Source organism: Sceloporus occidentalis, unplaced genomic scaffold, assembly GCF_023333645.1.
Source record: "Sceloporus occidentalis isolate IW3139 unplaced genomic scaffold, rSceOcc1.0.p SCAF_3, whole genome shotgun sequence".
Classification (NCBI taxonomy): domain Eukaryota; kingdom Metazoa; phylum Chordata; class Lepidosauria; order Squamata; family Phrynosomatidae; genus Sceloporus; species Sceloporus occidentalis.
In genome coordinates this window covers 37,730,564-37,756,986 of record NW_028316983.1, presented here as the reverse complement: position 1 = coordinate 37,756,986, position 26,423 = coordinate 37,730,564, and the positions used below count along the sequence as shown (strand labels likewise).

General features: G+C 40.5%; 1 protein-coding gene across 5 annotated transcripts in view; it reads right to left on the bottom strand.

Annotated features, from left to right (window-relative positions):
* Positions 1-26,423, bottom strand: part of LOC149315764 (disks large-associated protein 4-like) — a 492,990-nt gene that overhangs the window by 179,243 nt on the left and 287,324 nt on the right. For 4 of the 5 annotated variants that reach the window (XM_089514039.1, XM_089514043.1, XM_089514042.1 and 1 more), the window contains one exon: positions 23,018-23,127. The gene's annotated coding sequence lies outside the window, so the exon portion shown is untranslated. The remainder of the gene's footprint in view (positions 1-23,017; positions 23,128-26,423) is intronic. The other variant, XM_089514040.1, reaches the window with a different exon arrangement.

Sequence of the window (26,423 nt, the reverse complement as noted above, 5' to 3'; positions counted from 1 at the left end):
ATAAATTCAGCTCGATAAAGCAAAGTGCAGCTGCTCAAGTAATGAGCGGCAGCCACTCTGTTCATGCTCAGAGACACTCTGCTCATGCTTTGAGACACTGTATTCCAACTTCTGAGCTGAGCTAAGAACCCAGGCTGCATCCACACAACATTTCATTCCCACTTCCAAGAGGGATTTTTAATTTTAAGACACACACACACACTTTTTAATTCCAAGATCTATCTATCTATCTATCATAATTTTTAATTCTAAGCCATTATACATTCCTTTCTTTTTATAATAAACAACCCCCTTTAAGAGAATCCTATTTTGGGAGAAAGGCAGGGTATAAAATCAATCAATAAAAAATTATAGTGCAATAGTCCATCAGTGCATGGCTTGCATTATAAGACTTTATGCCTTTATACATTTAAAAACAATTAAAATCACAGTAGGCTCAGAGTGCTATAGAATAATGGAATCATAGAGTTGGAAGAGACCCCAAGGGCCATCCAGTCCAACCCCATTCTGCCATGCAGGAACTCCCAGTCAAAGCATCCTCAACAAATTATGTAATGGAGGTGTCCATCTACATTGTAGAAAGATATACTATAGATTAATGCTATGGAAAATCACCACCTTGAGTCCGTATATTGGGAGAAAGGCGGGATATAAGAAAATAACTACAACAACAACAATATCTGGATATTGTAGTTTTGTGAGACATTTAGTATTCTTTCTCAGAGAGTTCTGGTGGCACAACATACTACAAATCCCAGGATTTTCCATAGCATTAAAGTAGGGTTGGATTATTTCTGCAGTGTGCAGCCTTATTAGACTGCAGTTCCCAGCAGTCTGTGGTGCTGCTGGATGATGGGGCCTGCAGTCTAGCATTGCCTGGAGCAGGGCCATAGGACTCCACAGCCCCGATTCATCATCTTAGATTGATTCCATATATTAATTAATTAATCATAAAATCATAGAGTCGGAAGAGACCCCAAGAAGGGCCATCCAGTCCAACCCCATTCTGCCATGCAGGAACTCTCCATCAAAGCACCCCCATTGACATGCTGAAAAAGGGCCAGCTAACTGTATTTTATTCTATTTGTCTTTTAAAAAAGAGAAAAAACAAGGCTGGAAGGAAGCCTCTTGCTTTTTTGTATCACAGACCCTCCTCTTTTTTGTTGTTGCAAAAATCCAGAAATGACTGTTTTTGAAAACATGAGTCCATTCTCAGGAGAAATGTCCAGAATAGAGTCCGAGTCTCCTTTCTCTCGACTTCTGAAACCTAAATTATTCCAAAATCCAAAACTGACCCTGAGAGCATCTGGTCTGACCCCAACTCAAGGAAACTTGGGAATCCTGAAGGTTTAGATCAATTACTGAATTATTGAATTATACAAGGAATTGTGGTCTCAGGGTTTTGCTGAAGCTCAGTGTACAGAAGCACAACATTATTTTTAAAATATTGTGCATTAAATTACCTTCAGTCTATGTCTATGAGATGCATGTGAGACATACATGGATCCCATCTCCCAGTATATCCCATTAGACATACTGTATATAAATATACCAAACTCTGAAAAACTCCAAAATCCAAAATACATTTAGTCATCAGCATTTTGGGTAAGGGATATTATTATTATTATTATTATTATTATTATTATTATTTTACTATATTGTATATGGATATAACTGCTGAAAGGAAAGTTAGAAGTCACCTTTTTTTCTTTTATATTTCCTTTTAGAAGCTTCCTTCCTTCCTTCCTTCCTTCCTTCCTTCCTTCCTTCCTTTTTCTTTCTTTCTTCCTTTCTCCCCTTCCTCTTCCTCCCTTTCTTTTCCTTCTTTTCTTCAGTTCTCCCTCCCTCCCTCCCTCCTTCTTCCTTCCTTTTCCCCTTTCCTTCCCTTCTTCTTCCTACCAGTGTTGCCAAGAAGCCTCGAAGATAATTCCCCAAACGTTTGGCCAAAATTCACCAAATCCCCCCCCCCCCCCCCCCAATATCTCACCAAATACTTATTTCAACTCTGAAAATTACCATTAAAACCAATCACCAAAATCACACCAAAGGCTCTGAGAAGTACCCATTTTGGTGTGAAAGTCACAGGAAGAGACTTTTATTCTGGCAAAAGCACAAGGGAGGAGGGGGGAGGAGGAGGAGGAGTGGAAGCTGGACTCCGATGGAAACGAAAGGGAAAGAAATCACAGGGACCCACTCCCTCCCCCTCCCTCCCCCCCTCTCTCCCTCTCTCTCTGAGCCTGCAACTTTTGTTTTGTCTTTCCCCTTTTCCCTCTCTGAGTTCTCCATGGTTTTGATGGAGGGGAGGAGGGGGGAGCAAGAAGCTTGAACGCCCCCAGGGCCTGAAGGGCGGGTCCGGACCCCCAACCCCCCCCCCCTTGGCTACGTCCTTGCCGGTGTGGATAACAAAATCCGTGGATGCTCAAGTCCCATTAAATACAATGGCATAGTATAATAGTGTCTCTTATATAAAATGGAAAATCAAAGCTTGCTGTTTGGAATGTATACTTTTAAAAAAATATTTCCAAGCTATGGATGTTTAAATCCATGGATTAAAAAAAAATCAGTGGATAAAGAGGGCCGACTGTACTTATAATAATAATAATAAATAATAAAATTTATTTATATCCGGCCTCTCTACAAAAAGCAATCGGGGCGGCTTACAAAGTTAAAATGTACAGTCCAATATACACTTCTCATCAAAAAGCCAGGCTGGTGAAGTATTAGAAGACCTCTGCTGTTCTCCCTGCAGCCATCCACCACCTCCTCCTGCTAAATCATTGGAAAGTCTGTCAGGATTGTGCTTACAATCCACTAGCTGGCATGGCCCTTCCTCAGGGCTCAAACCTGGTGATGGTCTTGGCACTACAATGCACAATATATAAATTGAAATCAAGGAAGTTATCCAATCTGTGAAATAATTTACAGGTACTGGTTCTCTTTGCACTCCACCATCTCCTTTTCTCTCAGTTTTGTAGTCTGGTTTCCTCTCTGCCCTTCAGACAGACAGAAGGGCCCAGGAGAGCTCTTGCAGATGCTTAGATGCCATATTCTCAAATAAAAAACGAAATAATAAAAATGTCCTTTCATATCATCTGAAAGTAACACTTCTACTAAGAATGACATCATGCTAGGCTATAGTGTGTTTTACGGTCACACTCCATAGTTTAAGGGGAAAACGACAATTATTGCCATAAATAAGAATGGAAACAGCTCTCCTCTGGGCAAAGCATGCTGACCAAAGGTAGGTAGTGGTAGCATCTGGTCTTTTCCATTTCTCCATAAAAGATCCTGAGGAACAAGAAATGTATGGCAATGTGTATGACTGAGGTAAAAAGCAATTGATGTAAGTCTCGCCAAAGGTTTGTCTCCTTTGAGCTGTTTGCTTGTAGGAATAGAGATTGGGGAATTTACTTTTGGGGATTACTGCTCCAATCTATTAGCCATTCTGACTGGGGCTTTAGGCACCAGATCCCATCTGATCTTGGAAGATAAGCAGGATCAGGTTTGGTTAGTACTTGGATGGGAGAAAGCCAATGAATTCCAGTTGGTGTAGGCTATGTTTCAGAGAAAGAAACTGGAAAAAATGATATCTGAGTATTCTTTATCTAAGAAAATCCTATGAAAAATTAATGGGGTCACCATAAATCAACAGGTGACTTGAAGACACATACGCATACAGACCCCAACTAAATTTTACAACCTTTGTGTAGAAATTACCAGCTTCAATTTAAGGTTAGATACCACTATGGTATGAATTTCTTTGGGACTGTTTGATTGCTCAGCAGGTCTGAAGACCTACCATCAGATAGAATGAGGCAGCAGCAGGTTTGGGATGTAATAAAAGCCCTATATTTAATTTTCAGGGGGAATATGCCTTGTATAATATGCTGAACATTCTTTTTGTTGTTGTTTTAATTTAAAAAACTGGTTTCAGATTTTATGATGGTTTAGTTGCTTTTAAACTTTTGTATGTTGTTAATTTTTAACTATGCTTGTTTTAAATATTTTAAGTCTCCTTCAGTCCCAAAATGAGGAAAATGGCAGGATATAACTAACTAACTAAATAACTAAAACAATAGAAGGACAGGAAAGTGTTAGTAATTTAATTTATGACAGGATTTTTCAGCTATAGACAGTAAAAAGTAGTCGAGTGATACGAAGATGATTGAGAGTTACAGGGATCATACAGTTCTCCAACTCCAACAGCTCCATTGGCTGCAGTCTGTTTCCAGGTACAAGAGTTGGCTATCATTTTATAAAGCCCAATATGGCTTAGGTCCAGATTATCTGACAAAACATATCTCCCTCTATGAGGCTGTGTGGACACTGGGATCCTAAGGGGAGGACCTTCTTTTGGTCCAATCACCTTCGCAGGTTTGGCTGGTGGGGATATGAGTGAGGGCCTCCTTAAGTGCTGCCCCTATTGTCTGGAGCTTCATCCATTGGGATGTTAGAATGCCCCTCCTTGCTGTCTTTCCATTGGCAGGTGAACACATAGGAGATTATCGAATGCCCCCCCCCAAGGCAATTTACCTCTGCTGGGATACAGTTGCTTATGGGATGCAATCGGGAATTAAGGCATTAGCCATGCAATAATCTCCTTATTCAAAATATTCAGATAGGGTATTAGAACTGACTGTTTTCAAGGAAAGGGCTCTAGGAAGGTGCAAAAATGTTTACATTATACTGTTTTTATTTATATTACTGTAATACAGTACAGAGGGTATAGTCCTGGATTACCCATGGAAATGCAAAACCACAGATAATAGCAAACCTTATTGAAATGAGAACCTTCTGGCAGGAGCATATCATAGAATTGCACTGGAGGACCTAAAATGCCTAGAGGTAACATCTCTCTAGAAATTTCTAGGACCTCCAGTGCAATGTTATGGTCAGCTTCCAGTGGAAGCATATTACTGACTTGCACTGGAGGACCTACAAAATGCCTGGAGAGAACATAATTTTTCAGATGCTAGTAAGTGAAACCACAAATACCTGTTCTTTATATATGGGGTGGTAGTGGTGGTCATATTGGCCTGTTACAGACTGCCAAAATAAAGCTGCTTGGGGTCTCTTTGGAGGTATGCTATTTAAATGATGCATGGGTCCTGAGAGTCCGGAGGTCACTCCAAAGCCACACTCCATTCCTAAGCACTGGAGTGCAGCTTTGGTGCAGCTTCTGGATTCTTAGGATGCATGCATCATTTAAACAGCATCCCTCCAAAGAGACCCCAAGCAGCGTTATTTTGGCAGTCTGTAACAGGCCATTGTTTTGTCAATAATTTAACAATGACAGTTAAATTACATAATTTAATTTGGGATGTACTTTTTGTCTGTTTTAAACTTTTTAAAAATTATTTTAATTTGCATGCCACATTGAATTCCAGTGTGGGAAAAAGTTGGGGTGATAATGACGACGATTGCTGAGGAGGAGTCAAAGAAACCAGACCAGCAGGGACACTCAGTTTAAGCTTTCTGGCCTTATCTACATCTATATCTATATCTATATAGATATAAAGATTTATAGGCTCACAGAAATAGATTAAGTGCAGGAGTCTAGCTACACTTCTACTTCTTAAGGCAAGGTCAGTATAGCACACAACAGCCCTACAATCTCACTATGACAAGGCCTGTCACACAGCATGCTCTCCTCAATTGACTTTCCCAAAGAATGCCAATGTGTGTTTTTTCCATACAGGTGGGGACCAGAAAAGCCCCTGTTTCATGCCACCTGGCAGGGTGAAGTCCAGATGAGCAATCGTGGGTAGTGGGCTGTCTTCCTGAGTTCCAGACTTCTCTGGATAAGCTACAATTCCTGGAAGTTCTCTGGCTCATCATACTTGAAGCCCATGGACTGAGGGCTCTTGTCTTCTGCTATCTTCAGTGGTACTGGTGATGGAGGCTTCATGGTGTCCCCTGCAGGGCAGAGTTGAGGTTTCCTTCCTCTCTATTCCCAAATATACTTCTGGCAAGCAGAAAATGCCAGGGTCCCTGCCATTGCTCTCCTTAAATCTGGATGGAGTAGTTTAAACAATCTTCAGCCCAGTACAGCCCTCTTTCCCTCACTGCAGTGTTGTGGGCTCATGGACTCATGTTGTTGTTTTTTTTCCTGATATTTATGATGTTTTCCAAGAATTATTAATGATTATCCATGTTTTTAATAGTAAAATGCCAAAGGTAGTGTTTCTGGGTATATAACCAACATACAGATAAAAGAACATGTTTACTCAAAATCTTGGGTGGTAGTGAAGTATGCCAAAGTTGGCCTGCTGTGTAAACAGCCTGGAGCTGAAGGAGTTTTTATAGCCAAAGAAGTCTCTCAGAAAGTATATGCAGAAATCATGATTCGTTGGCAACAGAATTTATAGACATGGGGCAGCTATAAAAGCCATCTGAATTCCTCATCCTTGGCCAGATGTTCCTTGCACACTGTGACAAAGATATGCTGTTTTACCATGTTGGATAATAAGCCTCTATAATGGCATTAGCAATACTCTGAAATTTCTAATATGCTTGATAAATGCTGGCTAAGAACTAGAAGAGACAGAACATATTGCCTGTCATGTTGAAATGTATAATATGCTAAACCTAAGATAAAGCAATGTGTATCAAATGCTGAAGCTTACAATGAAATATACTTTACAATAATGAAAAATACCTTAGACCAGGTCTGAGCATATTCTAGAGCCCAGAAGGCCATAGGCCATCATGTTCATCTCCTCTAGACCTCCAGACCACCACATCACCTCTCTCAGCTGCTGTTTCGGTGGACTGGAAGTGAAATTTTCTTACTTTTGCTTGCTGTTTTGAGGCAAATTAAACCTGTTTTAGCTAAAGTTGTTCTTTTTTGGTGTATGAGGGGTGGAAATGATGGGCCAATGCTTAAAGAGATATTCTTAAGTTATGTGCTTAGTTAAGCTGTACTGCAGCCAGATAACTATGAAGGTAGAAGAAGAAGGAACTCTAAGTTGATACTGGTAAACTATTATAGGCAAGAAGCATCAATATTCTACAGAGAGGCTGACTATTTCAGCAGCAGCAGACTCCCCAGATTGCCAGGCAATACGAGTGATGTGTGACAATGTAATCAGTCACTGACTGTCCATGTTGGGCCACAGTGTTGGGACAAGAGTGGTTGTGTTGGGTTGTTTTCTGATGTTACTTGTGAAGCCACAAGAGAGATATTGTTGCCTCTGGTTGCATTATAACTGGTCTACCTTTAAGTGTCATGCATTCTTTTTTGGATGGGTGTGGAGTTCCATTTAGCAAGTCTTTTGTTGGTCTTCCAGTAACAACAAAAATCCACCAAACAGTGATGTCTTTATTGAGAAAACCAAAATGTACAACATACATGTTGCAAGCTTTCGAAGCTACACTGGCTTCTTCATCAGGCAAGGTGTTAAAAACCATACAGGGGGGGGGATTGAAGATGTTAGTCATAGGCCTACATTTTGCTGTCTTTGTTCTCAGTTCAGATGGTATGGAGGGGCATTTCTTGCAGGCTGGAACTGCCTCCTTCTGGCCATGATTTTCAAAGTCTGGAGAATTTAACATCCATGTGCCACACAAAAAAGATACTTCCTTTACAATCCAATACGTCTCCATCCTTTGTGAGGCCACAGGCTCCTTTGTCGGTGGAGGATAGTGAATCTCTCAAGAAGCCTTCAGGCTTTTGTATCAGGAAAACTGTAGGTGATGTTGCGGTAAACCGTATTGTCTGGTGGATTTTTGGTGTTACTGGATTTGTTACTGGATTTGCTAACATGGCTACCGCTGGATGTGTTTTGTTGGTCTTGTTACTCAGATCATCTTTGAACAAAAAGTCCCTGTAAATATTGAATACAATCAGGGGTAAACAGTGACAAACAGATAATGTAGTGTCAGGGTAAAGTTCAACATAACTGGACAGTTTTCATATCTCTATTGTGGATCATATAATCAATAAACAGGAACTATGTGGTATATAAATCATTATGAAAATTATAAATAAATTAAATAAACTGGTTGGGTGAGCTTTTCTCTCAGCTCAAAGCCCCATAGTTAAGTTTTTTTCTCTCTGGAGAGAGATTGTTCTCTCATCTCCAAGCAGCAGGAATATATAATCAGTCTGTCAACATAGCCTCCAACTCTGCAAGTAAAATTTTATGCAAATCTCTTATAGTGAAGTGGCTTATTAGCCTCTTCAAAAATAGGTCCAACCATGGAAATAATTTCATTTTTTGTTTTGCTATTTTTGCAGACTCATTAAACACAGGCACCTCAAATTATTGAACCACTGTACACTACTAGTACATGTAGATATAAGAGTCTACCCACTGCCATACAAATCTTTGTCCAAGATGTATTACTGGTGGTACAACTAATATAGTTTAATTTCACAGGGTTCAAATGGCACCTGTGCATTAACTGTATTCGACACAGATTTCTTGAGACCCTAAGTCCAATGTAATAGTCACACCAGATCACTTTCCAATGCCAGTCACATGCAATCTGCATTTCTATATAATAAAACTACCATTGTGCTATAAATCTTAGAAGTCAAATGCAGGATGGCATGCTCCAAATAGACTATGAGAGATTCAAGATCTGCTAAGTGATCCACCATATACAATACCATTTTGTAAAGTACATGAATTATTCAATGGATTTGTATGCAGCAGCTCTTAATGGGCTGTGGTGGGCTGTTCTAGATATTGAAGTTGAGCTTACCGTATATACTCGTGTACAAGTGGACCCCATGTATAAGCTGAGGGCAGGTTTTGGGGCCAAAATAATAGATTTTGATATGATACTGTGGATACGTTGAGGGTAAAACCTAGGGGCATGTAACAAAGGCTCTAATGGGGAAAACACCACTTCCCTCCCTCCTTCCCCTTCTCTGGACCTCTCCCAACCCTTTAATACCACTTTCCTAGTGTTGGAGGAGAGGGTTTTAACATCAGATTGAAAAGGGAAGGAAGTAGAGTTAAATGCGGTGTTTGGTGGGGAGAGAAGGTTTTAACAGATTGAGAAGGGAAAGAAGTGGAGTTAAATGGGGTGTTTGATAGGGGGAGAAGTTTCAGCATTAGATTGAGAAGGGAAGGAAGTGGAATTAAATAGGGTGTTTGGTGGGCAGGAGAGATCCACAGAAGGTGGAAGATGGGGAGAGAAGGTTTTAACATTGGATTGAGAAGGCTAACCACCTCTTTCAGACATCCTCCCTTCCTTGGCAGCTCTTTCAGAAATCAAGTGGGGCGTTGGGGCAGAGCTTCTTTTAGGACCTTTCTAAGCAGTATTACTGTACATTGACCCAGGATTTTAGGGTCAATTTTTTGGCATAAACTTTTCAACTGATAATTGAGTATATATGGCATATAAACACCTCTATGTCTGTACAGACACAAATCCTTACGAGTGTCCAATGAATGAATTGCATGAGACTGAGATTTGTTTCCACAGCAGTGATACACAATATTCAGCTTTGTGAATAAGAGTAGCAGTATTTGATGTTTAATAAACACATCTTGATGGAGACACAGTGCTGCTAACTGATTGACTTGATCTGTAGGATTCCTGTTATTCATAATCTTGGTTTGCAAAATTATGGGCCATAAGATTCTAGCTGTTCAACAGTTTTATCATGTTATATATTCTAAATAATCCTAGTTGTTTGCCAGGAAACTACAACAGTACTGTTAAGCAATAACAGCAATGTTGATGCCAACCAACAAAAGTTCTCAAATATCTTTAAAAAATGAACCACTAATTCCATCCATGCCAGAAGTCTTATATGATTTAATATACTGTTGTGTTTGATGTAGGTCTTTGGTTGTAATAGTGTGACCCAGAAAGCTTTTATTTTCTTCTGTAAATTTCTTCAAGATTTGTTTGTCTTAAATAGTCCAAGATATGATCCTTTACAGAGTGTTTATAAAAATGACTTTTTTCAAAAGTTTGTAAATGCCGTACTTATTGGTCCTGGACCAAAAACATTAGCTGTTTTTAACAATAGGAATTCTGTTGCTTGATTTCTCCTTCTTAATAACATTTACTAAAAGTTGTCAATTCTTGTTACAAAATTAACATGATTAGTTATGGTTTGGTCTTATTTATTTCCAAACACTTTAACTCACCATGTCTTGTTAGCAATTTTCTGCAATGTTTAATTAGCATGATTTTTTTTTAATGCAGTGATTCTCTCTCTATTCTCGGTGGAATACTTTACAACAAATGCTTGTTTCTTAGTGGATTGTGCTCTTTTAGTGCATGGTAGAAATCATGCAAACCTTCCAATTTTACTAGACCCCAACGTTTAGCATTTTTCACCAATAGTTATGCTGGCTAAATTGCTGAGATTTGCAGTCCAACAACTTCTGCAGGAGCATAGCTACCGGGGCGGGGGAGAGATGGGGGCAGTACCTCCCAAATAAGAATGAGACGCTGGAAATTGTTATTGAACTCACACTTGCTGTAGAGTTCAGAGACATGGTCAGGTTAGTCTGGGATATCAGTATGTGAAGGGATCTTGTAGCAATCTCAAAGGTGCTACAAAATACCTTTGCATACTCATACTTGTCGTGTATGCATTCCCTTGGTAACTTTGCCTGCCCATTTTCTTTGAACACTTACACTGTATGTCTAAATGCTCGACTTAAGTTTTAAATAACTGCAATGCTAGAAATTATAGATAATAATAATAAGATTTATTTATATACTGCCCAATCACTGGGAATCCGGGAGGTTTACAACAGAGGGGATAATAGACGGTTCCCTGCCCTCAGGCTTACAATCTAAAAGGCAGGACACAAAAGGAGAAGGGAATGATGGGGGGGAGGGGATCAGGTCCAGCATTCTTCTCTCCCTCTGAGGCCTGGACCAAGGCAGATGGACTGGGGGGAGGGCTCTTCTTCTTCCAGGCAGGCCTGGTGGAGCTAGCCTGCCTCTCTCTCCCTCAAGATGGTGGCTGAAGGGAGAGCTTGTCTTCTTCCAGGCAGGCCTGGTGGAGCTAGCCTGCCTCTCTCTCCCTCAAGATGGTGGCTGAAGGGAGAGCTTGTCTTCTTCCAGGCAGGCCTGGTGGAGCTGGCCTGCCTCTCTCTCCCAGAGAGAAACCGTATTACAGAAACATATAGAATGTGAGAAGGACGAATCAGGCAAAGCTAGATATAGTAAAACAAGAAATGCATAAACATCATAATACTAGAGGTGAGTGAGCTAAAGTGGACAGAAATTGAACACTTTGAGTCAGATAATTACACAGGGTTTTACTCAGAATATGAAAACATAAGTAGAAATGGGGGTGGCATTTATAGTGAAGAAGGAAGGCAAAAGCATTCAAAGGATATAATACAAATTATGTCAATAAGACTTCACATTAAATCCATCAGTATTAGCATAATCCAAGTTTATGCCTTAACCACAGGAGGAAAAGTAGAAGAAATAGAAAGATTCTATGCAGGAGCCCAAGTAGAAACTGATTACGTATCAAAACAGGACTTCTTGCTAACCATAGGAGAGTGGAGTGCAAAAAGAAAGAAAGAAAGAAAGAAAGAAAGAAAGAAAGAAGATTGGCAGGCTTTATTTGCCCAGGATCAAGAAACAAGGCCAGAAGCTAAAATGACTGAAATCTGTGAGGCCAACCATTTGTTTATTGCAAACACATTCTTCCAACAACCCAAGTAAAGATTGTATACATGGACCTCACCTAATGGCCTATGTAAAACTCTCCTGGGTCTCTCTTGCACTTGCTAGCAAATCTTCTGCATCTCCCCTGCACTTGCCAAGCAAAGAGATGAACTATCTTGAATTATTTCTTGACTCAAAATAACCCTATTAAGATGTTCAAATACTGCTTTAAAAAACTCTCTCTCTCTCTTTCTCTCTGTGTTTGTTGGGGAGAAAGAAAGAGAGAGAGGGAGAGAGAGTGTGTATGAAAGAGTGAAAGCACAAAAATATATGAAGCAGAGAGCCTTTCTAGTGGAAATTGTCAGCACAATGAAAATTCAGGTTCTATATTGCTGAAGGCAAACATATGGAGAATCTCTTCTGGTTATGGAGGTTCTCTGTGCAATGTAGATTTCTGATTTTCAAGGGTTGCACATCACATGGAGAGTCTGTACTAGTAGAAGAGTCTTTCCATCTCAAACATTTGTCCACAAGATGACAAAGCAATAAGCACAGGAACTCAAACAGCTCCAATTTAGCGTTCTTGTCCTCCTTGCTCATAAGCGGTTATAAAGTAGTATCTGAACTCCTGAATGTGACTAATGTCTTCAAAAGATTGTGTGTGTGTGTATGCATGCATATGTGTTGGAAAATCACATGTAACTTTATAAAGTCAGTTTTCCGTATCCACAGATTCAAGCATCCATGTCTTGAAAATATTCAAAAATATATAAATTCCAAAAAGCATTCCTTGATTTTGCCATTTTATATAAGGGTCATCATTTTACTATCCACTGTATTTAATGCAACTTGAATTCCCACAGATTTTGGTATTTGGTGTGTGTGTGTGTGTGTGTGTGTGTGTGCGTGCTGGAAGCGAACTGCAGAGGATATTAAGGGCCCACTGTGGTGACCTCATGAATTTCATATGAGTTTTTTTGGGCAAGGAATACTCAGAGGTGGGTTTTGCCAGTTTTTCCCTCTGAAATATAGCTTTCGCTAACTGGTCTTCATTGGCAGTCTATCCAAGTACTAACCAGGGCTGACTCTGCTTTGCTTCCAAGATCAGACAGGATTTGGTGCCTTTAGGGTATTTAGACTTCAAAAGATGGTGGAAATACAACTATTTTATTGGCATTATTGTCCAGCCATTTCTTCTCTTCCAGAAACATCAATGCATGAATCATATTTGAAAGAGTGGATTTATCATGTTCCTGGATAGATTTAAAAAGAGGAAACTTATGGAATCTCTTGAAAATAACTGTAACTAGCTATCATGATCTTGGATGCTGGCACTTTCTTGGTGTGTAGCACCTTTTCTCTTGCTACAGAAGGGATGGTGAAATCTACTGCTGCAATACTCATCTGGCTCTAAGGCCCAGCAGCTTTCCCCACCTATATGATAAATCCAAAGACTTTACTCCCCTGGGAGGGGAAAAAGGGGGAGCAGAATTCATGTGTCACTGAAAAGGACATCACTGTATTTTATTAGCTGGTTATTAGTTATATTTCACCACTCCTCCATTTAACTCAAGGTGGCTCTCCCCCTCCTAAAAATATCTCCACAACAACCCTCTATGGTAGGTTAACTGAAGAGTGAGTGATTGATCATGGGATCAATGAGTTATATGGATGAAGCAGTTGTGTCACTTGGGTTGGTGTCACCGCTTCCATTTCACACCATACAGAATCATTAGTAATACTTTTTTGCACTAATGTTACTCATAAATCGTACTTCCCATATACCACGGGATGTAATGTGCTGTACTGTGACATAAACAATTAGCAAAATTAAAATTATACTTCATATTACAATATCATAGGCACAATCTAAGTGTATTTACATATTCATAGTGAAAAATTTGGTTAAAATGTGATGCTCTTAAAGAAAATTTTGAAAGAATATTTTTTTCAAAAATTTCAATTTTTTTAAAACAAATTAATAATTAACAAATTTGAAATTTGAAATTAAGCCCAGAGGCATCAGTGGGTGGTGTGGGGGGTGCAGACCACATCAGGTGACACCCTAAGGGGGGGTTACACCACTGTTTCTCAAACATCTGCTTTCTTCACTGTTCAAGTTTCACAACCATACATAGAAACTGGAAACACTATGGCACAAACAATCCTGACTTTGGTAGTCAGTGATACAGGTTGAGTCTCCCTGGTTGCAAAAGAGGACCCTGGTTTTCTCTGTCCACTTTGCTTGGGTAAGAGCTTAAAATTTTAAAAAGTGTGAGCCATTTATTTTGGTCACTGGGAGGAGGAGGAGCTAGAAGACTCATTCTACAGCATTCATTTTTATTTTTATAATCAAAGAGGGTTTGGAGTACAGAGGAGAAGGTCACCTGGGCACGGTGTTGGAGGACATCTCTTTCAATTTTACACTTTACTTTTCACTACTCCCTTAAGAGGCTTGTGGAGACTTGCTCAGAGGAAGTGAGTCAGAGACTTGCCTCTGTAACTAGATAGTAGCCAGGAGCTCTGTACATAACTAGAGTCCCAGTTGGTTGAGCTTGCTAACAGAGTTTGGGGACAAAGGCCAGGCCCACAGGGGTTCTTTACACTAGTGTTTAACAGGGAAGCCCATAGTCTTATTCACTGCCTCCTTAAGACTTTTCAGTATGGACACTGAGGGACCTGATGCAGTCACCTGCAACACTTGTGGGATGTTTGTCTTCTTGCCCACAGATGCGGGGCACTTCACCTGCACTAAGTGCAAGTTGGTAGCCCTCTTAGAAGAGAAAGTACAGCAGCTGGAGGCCCAGGTAGCTACACTTCAGCATCATAGGAAGCAAGAGGTTTTCCTGACCAGAACGGACCAGATGGTCCTGAACAGGAAACACACAGAGGAAGTTGCTGGGGAGGAGGAGGTCACTTCACACACAACAGAAGTAGATAGTTGGAGGAATGTCACACACAGAAGTAGGGAAACCAGGGAACGTTCTGTGAGCTTGCAGCTGCAGAATCGACTTGAATCTCTCTATGTTATCAAGGATGATGAGGAATAGCAGCAGGGACAGACTTCGGGGACAGAGCAAGGGACCCAGAGAGCTCCCCAAAGGGAACAGCCACTGCAAAGCCTCAGAGGAGGCATGTGGTGGTTGTGGGGGACTCCTTGCGGAGAAGCACTGAACCAGTGGTTTGTGGGCCTGACAAGATGTCTCGGGAGGTGTGCTGTTTCCCTGGGGCAAAGATCCGTGATATGATAGAGAGGCTGACAAGACTTGTCAAGCCTACTGACAGTCACCCCTTTCTTTTGGTTCATGTAAGCCTTCAGAATATCATAAGGGATTATGAGGCTTTGGGTAGGAAGTTGAAAGAGATGGATGCACAGGTTGTCATCTCATCTCTTCTCCCAGTCGAAGGGCATGGTCCAGGAAGGGAGAGGAAAATAGCTGAGGTGAATAACTGGCTGCACAGGTGTGCTGCCAAGAACGATTTGGATTTTTGGATCATAGTCTGAGGTTCCATGAGGAGGGACTTCTGGCAAGGGCTGGGTTGCATCTCATGCCAGTTAATCAGGAGGGCTTTAAACTGAGTTATGTGGGGGAGGGAGACAGTACAGTGCACCTGCGTTACACACTCAAGCTGCGGGGAGCCCGTGGGGCACAAGGGGCGGTGTGTCCCATTCAAATGAATGGGGCGCGTGCCCGTGTTGCGTGTGTGCTGCTGCACCGCCGCGCCGCCATGTACACAAGCCCCATTCAAGTGAATGGGCTCCAGCATAGGCGGAATTCGCCTTAAACGGGGGGAGGGGGCGGAATGGACTGGATGGCCCTTGCAGTCTCTTCCAACTATATGATTCTATGATTATGTGGAAGTCCAAAATCCAAAATATTCCAAAACCCAAACCTTTGTCCATGGGTGGATGAGATAGTGATACCTTTGCTTTCTGATGGTTCACTGTATACAAACTTTATTTAATTCACAAAATTATTGAAAATATTGTATAAAATTACCTTCAGGCTATGTGTATAAGTTGTATATGAAACAAATGAATGTTGTGTTCAGATTTGGGTTCCTCTTCCAAGATATCTCATTTTGTACATATATGCAAATACAGGTATTTCAAAATCCACTCCCACCTCCCTTGAAATCCCAAACTCTCTTGGTCCCAAGCACTTTGTATAAAGGAGACTGAACATATGTATCATTATACTTCAGGATTTTATGTAGTTCCTTAATAGATCCCTATTGTTCACATGATTTCTTGACTACACTTTCCATTTGGATTTATAACAGAGCAAAAGTACAGAAATCATTGATTATTTTGATGTCTTTGTGATCTATTTAAGAAATCATATTGTTCATATAATTTCTTGACTACAGTTTCCATTTTGATTTATGACAAAGCATACCTAAAATCTTTAACTATTTTGATAACTTTGTCATCTACTTTAAAGTTATGTGAAATACAGTGGTCATAATTTTTGCTTCCTTATATTCAGCTGTAACTCTGCTTTTCGATTTTCTTCCTTGACTTTCAATAGCTGTTTGCTATTTTCTGATGGTAGTGCGCTGTCATCTTCATGTTCCTTCCTCCTGTTTTCATGTCTTTTGCCTTTGAGTTAATCCAGTTTTTCATATGGTAAATTAAACAGTTGGATTTATAAAAAGTATCCTCACATGGCCCCCAACCAATTGGAAACCATTCTATTTCTCCACAGTCTGTCCTTATGTCTGCCTCTTTCCAAAGTATAGATTACTCATCAGGATAATCAAATATTGTTGCAAACCCATTTCTTTTAAAGCCATCCATAATTTTCATGATTTACACAATCAAAGGGTTTGCTATAATCTATAAATCACAGACTGATTTTATTCTGAAACTGTTTGGTATGATCCATTATTCAACACACTGCAGTATTATCCCCAATGTCTCTTCCTTTTCTGAACTCAGCTTGGACATGTGGCATTTCTTGGTCCAAAATTTTGAGCATTACTTTGCTTGTATGGGACATTAATCCAATGATCTAATGATTACTTCTATCCTTGCTGTCCCTTTTCCTGAAGATCAGAATGTACACTGAGTGTTTCCAATTTGTGGGCCATTGTTCTTTTCCCCATATTTTTGGGGTAGATTTTAGCTAGAATTTTAATAGATTCCAAATACTATCCCTAAATGGCAAATCCTAGGATTCCATATGATAGAACCATGGCACTTAAAATGGATTCCTCCAATGAATTTCATGGCTGATTAGGGGCTTAAATCTGGATTTTCTAAGTCCTACTTCAATACTGACTACAACATTAGACTGAGCCATACCTATGTAAACAATACCAAAGGAAAGAATGAAGATAGGTGTCCTAAACATGTATGTAAGCATGGGAAACTACCAAGTGATTTTAAAAGAATGGTGCAAAAGTACAGTTGTTCTTATTCAGTTTTGCACCATTCTTTTTGAACCACCCTGTGCTTTATTAATTTTTTTTAACCATAAACCCTCCCAAAACAAAGTTACCTAGAGGGCACAGGAAATGTTTTAATAATAATAATAATAATAATAATAATAATAATAATAATAGGATAGCATTGGGGCCCACAAAATTGATCTTGGAACTGCATGTGGCCCACAGGGACATTCACTTTCCCTACCACTAATGCAGTAGACAAGTGCCTATGAGTTGCAGTAACCAGAACTCCTTGGTATGAATCACTAAAGGGGATCTTCACCTGCCCTTCACACTTTACATATTTACTGTAAGAAATGCTGATAAACATACCACTAGCACAACTGCTTTTTAAAGTGGGAAGCAGCTCTTAGTCAGGTCATATGCCGGTCATCTCAAGTAAGTGAAGCATAGCGAATGTTTTTGAATTCCGTTCCTCAATAAAATTTTCTCAGAGGGAGAGAAAAGAAAAGAAGGCCACTGTAATTTGTTTCTGTATCTGAATGTGATGCTTATCACCTGTGCCACATGCCATCAAACCCCTTTGTGCTACCACAGCTGGCTGCTGAAGGAAAATAAGTGCTTGCAACTATGTGACAAAGGCATTTGACTTCAGGTGTTGAGTAAGCTGCAGAAGTAGATGAACTCTTCAGGAAGAAAACCTATTTTAATGCAAATTTCGTTGGGAATAAAATAAAATCTGGTGGGAACAAAAACCATCAGAAGCTGCTCTATCTGTGTGATTGTCCCTAAATAGAACTATTCCCCTCCTCCCCTCACCAAAGTTATCCAAGAGATGTCATCTGTTCAGCAAAGAGAATGCTAACATGCTAAGTAGGTCAAATCAGAACACAGAGAGAAAACGAAACAGAGAAATGCTAAGCTAAAAGATGGCAAGATGGCAAACTATCAAGGAAGAACTATGTGAAACATTCATATTTTATATAGAAATCTGGGGAGGCTTTTATAAATAGGGGAACAGAGAGGATGCCTGAACAGTCCTACACATGACGTGCTCTTTTAAGGTGACATAGGTAATAAACTGACCCATGTTATTTATAAATCTGAGACTAGTCTATTCTTGTATGAGCAGCTAAAAAGGCCAATGCAATTTTAGACTGCATCAATAAAAGTATAGTGTCTAGATCAAGGGAAGTAATAGTCCCACTCTATTCTGCTCTGGTCAGGCCCCGCCTGGAATACTGTGTCCAGTTCTGGGGACCACAACTTAAAAAAGAAGAGGAAACAAGCTTGTTTTCTGCTGTTTCAGAGAACAGGACCCGGAACAATGGATGCAAGCTACAGGAAAAGAGATTCCACCTCAACATTAGGAGGAACTTCCAAACAGTAAGAGCTGTTCGACAAAGGAACACACTCCCTCAGAGTGTGGTGAAGTCTCCTTCTTTGGAGGTCTTTAAACAGAGGCTGGATGGTCATCTGTTGGGGATGCTTTGATTTAGATTTCCTGCATGGCAGGGGGTTGGACTGGATGGCCCTTATGGTTTTTTCCAACTCTATGATTCTATGGAGTTTATCACACAGGAGGAATTTCTCTTAATTTCGAATGAAAAGAAAGTGGGGCCAGAACACATTCACGTGAATTCGCTAGTTCAGCGAATTTACATGAATTTGAATTGCGTTCAAACTGACTTCCCATTGCCTGAAAATAGCTTGCCATTGCCCAAACTTGCATGTGATCACCTCTCATGCAATAATCTGAAACCCCGTGATTGCGTTTGGACTGACTTCCCATTGCCCGAAATTGTGTGTCTATCACACAATAACATTAAACCCCATGATTGCATTCGGATTGCTATTGGATTATACTTCCAATTTCTCTTGTCTGATAATGTCCTATATGATTCTATGAGCATAGACACAACTATGTGTGTGTGTAAGTGCCTTCCAGGTTGCCTGTTGACCTATGATGACCCTGTGAATTTCATAAGCCTTTCATAGGCAAAGAATACTCAGAGGTGGTTTTGCCAGTTCCTTCCTCTCAAATATAGTTTAGAGCACTGGGATTTGCTGGCAGCCTCTCATCCACTGCTTAGCTTTCAAGATCAGACAGGATCTGGTGCCTTAAGGTTGTTTAGCCCACTGTCCAGAATTAACTACCCACACAAAAGGAGAGACAGTCACAATGCAGCTAAGCTGGGAAACCTCTAGCCCAAGGATTTAAATGAAGTCTGCCCACTTAATTTTTCTGTTCCTTGGGTATTTCTAGGGAGTTTCTACCCCTTTGTAAACAAAACAGAAGTTTCAATTTTTTTTTTTAAAAAAAAAACACAACTCCCCAGAAACTCCCACCCAGTACTGAGGAGCTATAGTTCTAAAATATAACTTTCCCATGCCCTTGATATAAAGGCTGTCTGTAGAGGTGGTCAAGAGGAGTAACTGCACCCTCTGAGATCTCCCCCTCTGGGCTTGCTGATCAATTCATGCTGGTGAAGGCTCAGCATTTTCTTTGTAGGCAGACAGAACTAACAAACAGATTGTGAGATTAAAAACACTCTGTCTGCCTGCATTTGTCTCCGAAAGACAGTTCTTGTGCTAGCAAACTGTTCATAACAGCTGGTATGATTTTTCATCTTTTGCACTATCAGTATGTCCTTAGCAACATCATAAACCATTTTGTGGCAATTTGGTTTTCTTAGTTGGGATTGGCTTTATAAGTATCATCATGTTATAAGAGTCCAGGTTGCTTGATTACCTAGCACTGTGATATTTCTCCCATTTTTATGATGAAACTTTAAATCTAAAATAACAAAAGGGCTGGCTTGTGTGCATGTATTCATATTTGAGTGGTAATTTTTTTTTGTGGGTAGGGGTTACTATAAGTTGCTATGTTTTTTGGCAGATCTCCAAAAAGATCAGCTATCTGAAAGTTCCCAATTTCCACTGAGGGGAAGCCTAATTCTAGATATATCCCAAAGGGGTATATGCATTTTTATTCACTCATATTACTATGTACCCAAAGGAGTATACACATTTTTCTTCTCTCATACTACTGTAAACCTGTTAGCATCCTAGAAAAAATAAATGGTCACTACAAGCCTACAGCATTATTTATGTGGGTTTTTGGTTTAACATTCTTCCTTCTTTTGTCTCTTTCATCCTGTCATCCATAGACATATGGGTGCTGGAGAATGAACCAATGGTGCTGTTGGTTGAATGTGTCAGTGTGCTGTACAGCACATGTAAGGAACAGTTTGATCTCTGAATGTTGCTGAACTGCAACTCTCATTAGTTATAGCCAGCAGAGCCAGTAATGAATGATCATAGAAGTTGCTGTCTAGCAACATCTGGAGGACCACACATTCTCCAGCTCTCCTGGGAGCAGTGAGGAATATACAAATCAAATTACATACTTTATTGTTTTTTCTCTAGAAAGTCACTATGGGGTTCTTCAGCCCGCCTCGAAGGGGTGGGCTGGAGGTGTCCAGTTTTCCTCTGGAGGGACACCACAGCACTCAAACCACGTAGCTTCCCTCCAGACCAAAAAGAACCCGAAAAAACTGGTTCTTCTTGGCACGTGGGGACGTTGTCATCTGTGCACCATTGGCACACTGTGATGTGCCTATGACGCAAGCACAGTGCCCAGAGGTGCAGACGCAGCACCACGCTTGCCTCATGCACACACTCCCCATATGGAAGGCACTCCGTAAAGATGGCGTCATCTATACTTTCTAGGGTTCCCCAGATTTTTGTTGTCATGGAATATTTAGTGGCAATTCCCACCATCATCAGCAACATTTTACTCTCACCCCGAGATGCTTTGTTTTGTTTTTAAAAATCTGAATACATTGCATGAAAAAACCCAAAAATGCTTGTATGGGTTCCTTGGCTGTCCCTCCTCCCCATAGGATGACCTCCCTGACAGTACATTAAGATTTTTAGAACACTGTTCCTTTAAAAAAGAAGATAAGCCTAAATAAGTACAGATGAAACATGCAATCATAATAGCAACATAAAGCATAATAAAGCAAAACTCACAGCAGCCCAAGATTAAACCTACAGATTTTACAAGTGTGAGGTACAGGGATGGTGCTAGGTGGACCTCTTTGGGAAGGATGTTCCAGAACATGGATCTACCTACTGAAAAGACCTTGCCTGAGGTAGGGCCTGAACAGACAGGCCAAAATAAAGCTGTTTCAGATCACTTTGGAGGTATGTTGTTTAAATGACACACACATCTTAAGAAGCCAGAAGTTGCACCAAAGCTGCACTCCAATCCTTAGGACTGGAGTGTGGTTCTGGCGTGGCTTCCGGCCTCTTGGGATGCATACATCATTTAAACAGCATACCTTCAAAGTGACCTGCAGCAGCTTTACTTTGGCTCGTCTGTTTGGGCCTGTACTCACCTCCTTCTCTTCATATGGTGAAAGTACTTTGTGTGAGACCACTGAAGTTTCAGTGAATAATCTAGTGACCCTATTTTGGACCAACTGTGGTGCCTAAATCATTATTAAAGGCAGTCCCACGTATAATCCATTCCAATCATTTGAACATATGGTTAGCAGATAATGGGTAATTGTGGCCATTCAGGGAAGTTCACTTTCCCCCCCTGAGCTGCTCAGTAATGGATGGATTTGAACAGATGCAATATGTATATTATGTTTATATATGTTTTAAAATTGTTTTGCAAACTGATGCCCACTGAAAGTGGTGCTTGAAATCACAAACAAACAAACAAGTAGAGAAGGTGATGGAGCCAGTTAATTCAATTCAATTAAATGTAATACTACACTCCCTCCATCTGTTGACCATCCATCCGTAGAATAGCCATAAAATTCTTAAGTAATGATCAATTAAAACACAATAAATCAATTTCATTTTGATGAACACATAACACCCTTGCTGCAACAGCTTCACCAGCTGCCGGTCTGTTTCTGGGCACAATTCAAAATAGTGATTATGACCTATAAAGTCCTATACTGTTCACATTCAGGTTTGCTGAAAGAATTATTCTCCCATACAAACCTGCTCACATTTTGAGATCTTTTTGAGATTTAGAGCAGGATCCTTGGGGAAGCCCTTCTCTTTGTCCCACCCAGTTGAGATTGCTTCAACTACCCTGGCTCAGTGCTAGGGAATTTTGGGAATTGTAGTCTCTTTTGGCACCAGAGCTTTCTGACAGAGAAGGCTAAATGTCTCATAAAACTACAGTTCTCAGAATTTTGTAGTTTTGAGCCAGGGCAGTTAAAACGATCTCAAACTGGATTTTTTTTCTGCATTGTGTTTTGGATCATAGTTGTTATTCCTTCACTGGCAAGCCACGTAGAAAACTAATCATCTTAGTTTAAAATAAAGCTGCTCATTACTTTCCCAAAGATGCACGGTAGAGCCACTTGCTATGGAGATTAGTTCATCAGACCCCCTTGAAGGCCCTAATGAGGAGGAAGTCTTGGATGACAAAACCTGCAAGGATTCATCCCTCCCCCCCAGCTGATCAAACTAAACCAATGTAAATAAAGCAAAGATTTGCCTTGAGACATTTGTGTAAGTCTTCAGCCTGTCAGGCATTCAAATATTGTGTGATACATTCTTTGTCAAAAAGTAGGTCACTAATAGACAAGATGTTGCTATAGCAATTTTCATAATATTTTGTCATTATCTTCCCATTGCAATACATAAATTTTGGGCTACATGTGGGCTGTTATCCATCCTTTCAATATCAACTTCATCCTTGTTTTCTCATGGCCTCACTTTTAGTTGCTCTTTTATCGTGAATGCAAGAGCAAAATGTTGCAGTTTGCCTAGACTTCACCCCATTTCCCAGATGAACATTGGAAGTTGTCATGAGACCAGGACAAGTTACTGTCCCACAATACATCTGGAGATGTCAGTAGCTGGATCCAGGGATATGGGAAACAATACTGCCCAAAATAAGATTTCCAAGCTTTGCTTCTAGCACTAAACTACATTCTGTCTTTGCAATAGTTAGAAAGCAGTTTTAGATGGGATAACAGCAAATGCAGACCTGGGTCATACTATACCTCTCACGTCTCCCTGTTGTTTAGAGACAGGTCCAGCTGAGGGCAGTGCCCTCTTCTAGTTCCTCTCAGTTCCAGGCTTGGTCTTCATGAAGGTCTAGGATTTCAATGTGAACAAAAGAAAGTTTTAAAAGTTTATTCCTCTCTCCCTTTCATCATGAGAGTGAATTTATAATGTGTGTTTCATGTGCCGATTGAGCATTGTGATCAACTGGCATATCTCCAGAGAATTTAGGCTATCTCAGCTAATTTGTACATATTGCCGAAGGATTTCATTATATTTAATTATTTTTGAAATATTTATACCTCACATTTTTTCCCTAAAAGTTCAAGGTAGCCATCTGCAAAAACATTAAACAGAAAAATAAAACAAGTAGAAATGTTCTTTCAGTTGACAGTATATACTGTATGTTAACCATGGAAACACCAGTCGAAAATACCAATGCAACAGGAATCAAAATATCTGAACTATGCAAGAAAAAGAGACAAATTAAAATTATCAGGTTAAAATCAGATACTACATAACATTCTACAATGAAAGCTCTTTCCCAGCTTTCAAAAGCTTATCCATCAAGAAATGAGGCAAGTCTCTTTTGAAAGAGAGTTCTAGAGCCTTGAGTTAGGGCACCATTCCCTAGCAATGACCTTGTTGGGACTTGCAGTCCATTAGTATCTAGAAGGCCACATTATTCCCACTCCTGTTTTAGGACCAACCATCAAAGAGATCCTCTCCTTAGTCAAACTGAACACATCTGTTGGTTCAGACACACAAAAGAGCCTTGCTGCTGCTGCTGCTGCTGTGTGCCTTCAAGTCATTTCCAAGCAAGATTTGTTCAGAGAGGGGTTGCTTTTGCTTTCCTCTAAGGTTGAGTGTGTGTGACTGCCCCAAGGTTATCCAATGAGTTTGCATGGCTGAGCAGAGATTCAAACCACGGTTTCCAGAGTCATAGTCCAATGTTCAAACCACTTCCCCGTGTTGGTTCTCACAAGAGGACCTCCTAAAATGGATAGGATTGTAAGGAAGGAGTGAGCCATTTGTCCCTTGAGAGAATCTCCTCTCTGCTCTCTTTGTTCTTGTCTGGAGAACCATGCCCTCCCTTGCATGCTGAAGGAAACTTTCTTAAGAAGCATGTAGTTCTTTCTTAAGAACCACCTATATTCTGCTGTGTTTGCTTTGCTGGTGAGATTAAGCAATCTCTCCTATTTCCTGACTTTTCTAATGAATCTCAAGAAAGAAAATTCCAACAAGACCGGCATTCTGCAGGAACTTGCATATTTGAGGCTTTGGCTGGGTTGGGTAAAAACACACCTGGCCACAACCGAGGCCTGGGCATCTGAAATCAGAACTGGACCCTGAAGAAGCCTCAAAGTATGAGCCTCTGTATTCAGGGCAAATGTTACAATAGACAGGCCAAATAAAGCTGCTTTGGGTCATTTTAAAGGGCCACTGCGTGCAGAAGATGGCAAAATGCTAACAGGGGACAGAGAAAAGGCAGAATTACTCAACACCTTCTTTGCCTCAGTCTTCTCAGAAAAGGAAAAGGGTGCTCAATCTGAGGATAATGGAGCAGAGGACAGATTAGGGGAATTTCAGTACAGAATAAGTAAAGAGATAGTAGAGGAATACCTTGTTAATCTAAATGAATTTAAGTCTCCAGGACCAGATGAACTACATTCAAGGGTACTAAAAGAACTGGCAAATGTAATATTGGAGCCATTGGCAATCATATTTGAAAACTCCTGGAAAACAGGAGAAATCCCAGCAGACTGGAGGAGGGCAAATGTTGTTCCCATCTTCAAAAAGGGGAAAAAAGAGGATCCCAACCATTATTGTCCGGTTAGTCTGACATCTATACCAGGAAAGATTCTAGAGCAGATCATTAAAAAGAGAGTCTTTGAACATCTAGAAAGCAATGCCATAATCACAAAAAGTCAACATGGGTTTCAGAGAAACAAGTCATGCCAGACAAATCTAATCTCTTTCTTTGATAAAATTACCATCTTGGTAGATGAAGGGAATGCTGTGGATATAGTATATCTTGATTTCAGTAAGGCCTTTGACAAGGTTTCCCATGACATTCTTGCAAACAAGCTTGTAAAATGTGGGCTAGACAAAGTAACTGTTAAATGGATCTGTAATTGGTTGACTGGCCGAACCCAAAGGGTGCTCAACAATGGCTCTTTTTCAGCCTGGAGAGAAGTGACCAGTGGGGTCCCACAGGGCTCTGTCCTGGGGCCAGTGTTATTCAACATCTTTATCAATGACCTGGATGACAGAATTGGGAGCATACTTATCAAATTTGCAGATGACACCAAATTAGGAGGAATAGCTAATACCCCAGAAGACAGGATCAACATTTAAAATGACCTGAATAAACTAGAATGCTGGGCCAAAGCTAACAAAATGAAATTCAACATGGAGAAATGTAAGGTACTGTACTTAGGGAAGAAAAATAAAATGCACAGATATAGGATAGGGGACACCTGGTTGAATGAGACTCCATGTGAAAGGGATCTGGGAGTCCAAGTAGACCACAAGTTGAACATGAGTGAACAGTGTGATGTGGCAGCTAAAAAGGCCAATGCAATTTTAGGCTGCATCAATAAAAGTATAGTGTCTAGACCAAGAGAAGTAATAGTGCCACTCTATTCTGCTTTGGTCAGGCCCCACCTAGAATATTGTGTCCAGTTCTGGGCACCACAATTTTAAAAGGATGTGGAGAAACTGGAGCGTATCCAAGGGAGGGCGACTAAAATGGTGAAAGGTCTGGAAACCATGTCCTATGAGGAACGACTCAGGGAGCTGGGGAAGTTTAGCCTGGAGAAGAGAAGGTTAAGAGGTGATATGATAGCCCTGATTAGATATTTGAAAGGAAGTCATATTGAGGAGGGAGCAAGGTTGTTTTCTGCTGCTCCAGAGAACAGGACCCAGAACAATTGATGTAAGCTACAGGAAAAGAGATTCCACCTGAACATTAGGAAGAACTTCCTGACAGTAAGGGCTGTTCGACAGTGGAACACACTCCCTCAAAGTGTAGTGGAGTCTCCTTCCTTGGAGATCTTTAAGCAGAGGCTAGATGGCTATCTGTTGGGGATGCTTTGATTTGGATTTCCTGCATGGCAGGGGGTTGGACTGGATGGCCTGTGCGGTCTCTTCCAACTCTATGATTCTATGATCTTAAGAGGCCAGAAGCTGCGCCAAAGCCACGCTCCAAAGTGACTTGAAGCGGCTTTATTTTGGCCTTTCTGTACAGGACCAGTATTTATCAGAGGCTCTTTTGACAGGCTGGTGTTCTTTGTGTCTAGATGCACTGTCGACCTCTTTGGGAAAAAATTGCTGAAGAATTAATGACTGTATTGGACATCAAGTTGCAGGACATTTTTTTTTCTTTT